The sequence below is a fragment of the Lissotriton vulgaris genome, chromosome 10, assembly GCF_964263255.1.
Source record: "Lissotriton vulgaris chromosome 10, aLisVul1.2, whole genome shotgun sequence".
In the NCBI taxonomy this organism is placed as follows: domain Eukaryota; kingdom Metazoa; phylum Chordata; class Amphibia; order Caudata; family Salamandridae; genus Lissotriton; species Lissotriton vulgaris.
In genome coordinates this window covers 629,865,331-629,870,494 of record NC_141698.1, presented here as the reverse complement: position 1 = coordinate 629,870,494, position 5,164 = coordinate 629,865,331, and positions in this window count along the sequence as shown.

Here is a 5,164-nt window from a genome sequence, read left to right as displayed (position 1 = left end):
CACGTTCCGGACGCGTATGTTATTGCGCCTTGAGTGGTTCTCTAGGTCTTCAGTGTGGGTCTGTAAGTCCTTCTGTTGCTCCTGGAGTCTAATTATTTCTTGTTGTAGGACATGTACCTCCCCAACCCTGGCGGAATCCGCCGTCTCCACTTCTGCTACTCGCTCCCCCAGTTCATCCATGTCTTTTCGCAGTTCTTTGTAACCCCCAGGCATTTCCTGCTTCAGGGTTTGGATGTCATCTTTGAGGGAAGCGAATAGTGCTTCCATGAAGGACTTCGTGGCTGGCGCTTCTGCGTCTGCCTGGTCACCCACTTTAGGTTGTGCAATCTGCGCCGGTTTATAGGGGCTCTTGTCCCCCTTGGCCGAACCCTTCACCAGCATGTCCGTGATCGTGCTGCCAGCACGACGGTTGGTTGAGGACATGGTTGAGGCACAGCCCCGTGCCGGGGGCTCCCTGTTCTCGAAGCTGTCCAGGAGCTCCCTGCGCTCACTCCGGGGGCAACAGGAGGCCGAGCTGTGAAGGCCTTGTCTCGAGCCTCGCCGCCTCTCACTTCGCCACCTCGGAGGGTGGCAGACCAATCCCTCCGATCTGCTCCTTTCTCCGCCCGGGTAGGTCGGGGTCGGAAGGCCTGCGGCGCCGCAGTTATTTATGCGGTAGTAGGTCCAGTCCCCGCTCACCGAGCAGGTGGGTCGCTCTCCCGGGCACGGCGGTAGCAGGGGCCCCGGGGGCGGTCAGACTACGGCAGCAGTAGCCGCCTAGCTCGAGCTAGGGTTTCGCGCGTGGGAGTCGCCGCTAATCCCTCCACGACCAGCAGCCCACTTCGCACTGGGTCGGCAGTGCCGCTCGCCGGGGGCTCGATTGCGCCCCCCGAACCTCCCACACGCCACCCCTGCTAATGCTCCTCGCCTCTGCGCGTCAGGATGCGGCCGATCTAAGCCTCGCGCTTAGTGTCTCTATGCCCCTCCTGGTCACCTCCTTTACCGGCCTCGACCCTGCAAATGGCGCCTACTTGGCCGCCCCACCACTCAGTCTGTCCTGGGCGGGGGCCGAGTGGTGACAGACGCATCCGGTCACAGCTGTCGTGCTGGTCACCCCACGGATCTGGGTGCCGGCCACTGGGGTCCGCCGTGCGGTAGGCCCGAAAGCCGGGGCCTCGATTTGGTGGTACCGGAGGCGTCCCTCCTCCCCTTCGCCAAACTCTCTCGTGACCAGCAGCCCAATTCACTGTGTGCCTACAGTGCCGCTCGCCGGGGGCTCGATTGTGCCCCCCGAGCCGCCCACTCTCCACCCCTGCCAATGCTCCTCACCTCCACACTGCAGAGTGCGGCCGGTCCAGGCCTCGCGGTGGGTGTCTCCGTGTCCCGTCTGGTCCCCGCTGTTGCCGGCCTCAGCTCTGCAGATGGCGCCCACGTGGCCGCCCCATTACTCAGCCCATCCTGGGCGGGGGCCACGTCGTGCCAGACACCACCGACCTCTGCTGTCGTGCCGGTAGCCCCACAGGTCTGTGTCCCGACCACCAAGGTCCACAGGGGTCCGCAGTGTGGTAGGCCCGAAAGCCGGGGCCTTGAATTGCCTCCCCTGGATCACCAAGGGGTGAGGCGGGGGGTCCGAGTTTCGGACGCGGTTCTCTGGCCGGAATATGTAGCTCGCCGGCTCTTCGGGAGTCGCCAGTGGTGAGCCGGCCGGCTCTCCTCCAACGCAGGCTGCAGGGTCCTGTTAGGACAGCGCTGGCTAGCGCGTCTCGGGGTCCGCCATTTCCTCCCGCCGCAGTCCGGGTCTGCTTCGCTGTCGGCTCGCCTCGGTTAGATCGACTCCGGAATTGCGCTGGCAGTGCGGATCGCAGCCGCGATCATATGAGGGTCAGTGTTGCGGTTGTAGGGTCCGAGTATATCGCTATTTAGTGCTTAAAGCGGGAGCCGGGGCAGGGAGCCACAGAGACCTGCGTCCGCTCAGGTCGCCATCTTGGCCACGCCCCACAAAAAGAATTTTAGATTGGGCCTTGGCAACCAATGGATCTATCAAACGCTTAAGTACACCTATCATGGTGTCTAGTTTATGAACACAGGCAAACCAAGCCTCAGGCAGTTACATTTGCTCTATGCAGGCTATATCATCATCTATGCTCTCCAACAGCAGAGGCCATACTGCGAGTTACTCAGGCAAAGCTGCTACCCAGCCTCTCTTATGGTCAACATGCCTACCCAGGGGCATTTACTTCAACACTGAACAAGGCACAATGTAACACCTTTTGGAGGGTGTTTCACCTCCCAAAACATACCGCTTGCTTCTTTGCGCAGAATTTGGCCTGGATACCCAACAAAGTGAAAGTAAAGCTGCATTCCTCAAGTACTATTACGCTACAAGCCAAATAGGACTCCCTAAAGAATGTTCTCCAAGTGATCTACACCGCCAGATTTTGATCTAGATGTCAACCTGGAAACATTGACATTGACAACCCTAAATGCCCCGTATTCCAGTACAGAAGCTATCCTGAGGAAACAAGCTGCATTAAGCACAAGGAAAACTGACTTGGCAAAAGTTCAAACTATTGTCTATGCTGCCTCTATCCTAAAATCATGAGCGCACAAAACTATAATAATGTTTAAAGTCTACTCTAACTAAAGAAACCAGGCTCTGCATCCTGAGAGTTCGAATTATGGTCCTCCCGATCTATGACTTTTGTTCAGACTGGGCAGGTACACTGTGGAGCATGTCCTGGAGATTCTGTGATTACAAAAGAGAATCCAGGTCACATTTATTATGCTACCGTCCGCAGGGCACAAGTCCTAAAAAAAAAAAAAAGAAGTGGGTGGATTAACCAATTTAGGTAGTATGCAAGTGAAATGGTGCATGACATTACAGTGCATGACTGCAATTGGCATCAGAGGATGTAACCAAACTGGAGGTGACATCATAAGAAGTGACATCAGATAGTAAGGCCCCACACATATGTTTAGCCGGTCAATCATGAGTACATCTAAGCGCATTACGAGATTTAACAAATAAGATTGTGTGTCAGAATTGTGCCATTCAAGTGCCGCAAATCCAACGCAAAATCTAGGCCTCAACAAATACTTTTTTTAAAACTGCCACAGACATTGGCAACAAGGAGAAATATGGCAGTAGATCTGTTCAGCTTACTTGGTTTCAAAGCCTGCATTTTAAAATATTTTATAGGGTTAAGGTACCTGCTGCAAAGATCCTTGCATACCCAGTTTATCCCAGGGAATACTAATAATAATAAAGGTAAGATAACTCGGGAGGTTAACGCTTTTGCTGGCGAGATCTGTATTTTGTCTAGTCCCAGATTTGAATCAAAGTAGTATAGAAGGTTAATGTGTCAACTGCAAAACACATTATGTAACATGCAGATGACATGTGTATTTTATGTAGACTGATATATGGATTACTGCTTTGGACACAGAGATAGTTTTGTTACTTGCAATTCATAAATTGTAATCCTTCTAATGTAGCACAGTGAGCCAAGAAGGTCATGTGACTCCTATACCTTATAATTGGGAAGAGTAGCGCTATAAAAGAATACAAATGGTGGTATTTAAATTATTTGTGTAAATACTGGGACAGGCCAACACATCTGACATTCTTATAGTGCACGATTAGCTCTTATATACAAGGGCTGAAAAAGCCAAAAGCAGGCATCGCTTAAGTACATATGAAGTGATAACAAGCTGTGTGCCTTTTTTTAGTCCCCATTGCATTTGCACCCAAGTATGAGGCTCCAGACCATGCCCAGCTAGGATCATATTGGAACAAAAGGAGGCCTGATGCCCTCTTAATTTCAGTCTTTATCTTTGACCTACCTTGAGGTGAAAATAAACAAGCATTTGCAATGCAATCGGTCTCTCCTTTGGAACCTTATATGTATTTAGCTATGCAGCACATTAGCCTGGGTGCTGAAACATCTACTGATCTTTAACATGGAGGTACAGTAAGCACCAAACTACGTGACACACCAGGTATGGGAACACATGAAGAGATATATTGCCTTTCAGCGGAAAATGGTATAGTCCAAAGCTCTGTTTTTAATATAAAATCAGGGCCTTCGGCGGTCATATCAGTGAAAATACAAGATTTAAAAAAAATATTGTCAACGGGTGCTCGTGAAAGACAATTTCTATGGACTGGGATCTAGAGAATGCTAAAGAGATTCTAGTATTTTACTGACTTCTGCAGGTCGTTTTCTATCAAGAAAGTTAAATAGAAGCAGTTGCTAGAAAAATAAAAAAAGTCCATCAGCAGAAAGCAATTCTGGTATTTTACTGACCTCTACTGGTCGTTTTCTATAAAAAAAAACAGTTAAATAGAGGCAGTTGAAAAGAAAAAAAAAGTCCCTAAGCGGAGGCAGACAAGTCCTAGGGCTGACCTCCAGAGGCCACAAAGTACATACACGTATAAGTATATATTAAAGTATATACAAGAGGTCTCGAATGCCGACCTAAAAAGCCTCCTCCCTGCCTGCACGTTAAGCTGGGCATGGAAAACATTTTAGTGGGGACCAGCTTCTCTGAAGGGTAGATGGCACCTACCTTGTAAAAATAGTGGGTAGACGCAGTCTACCCACGTGTACCCCGGACATGTTCCCTGGATGTATGGAGTTATCTGCACATCGCACTTTACTAAAACCAATGTTTAGGGCATATAGTGTTTCCACCTGCAAGGATGAATTGAAATTTTGCATGACAACTGCTCCAATGCACTTGGCTTACTTTGGCTAATTTGTCAATAAGATCTTTATTGCAATCCGAGAGTAAAGGACCTGATTGCGCAGGCTACTGCCATCGCTGTAGCACTGTTTTAAAGCTAACAACTTGTTTTTATAAAGCAATGTTTAAATGCTCGAACATTGTTAGACTTATGCTCTTAACTGTTGCCATTTTATGATTTACTAGCAGACCGTCCCGACGTTGTCCGGGTATGAATTGCTGCCAGACAGTAGTATATGGTTTTGTAAGATTTCGTTTAGATAGCATTTCTTATCTGTGACAGGCCTGTGAAACGCTCCGATTCACAGTGCACTGCTGATGCACTTAAGAGTGCGCGTTCAGTAGTGTGTGAACTCGAGTTTCCCTACTTTATTTTTCCAGGCAATATTATATAGCGCGAACTCGACAACATAGCATGAGCCCAATTTACATTACAAAA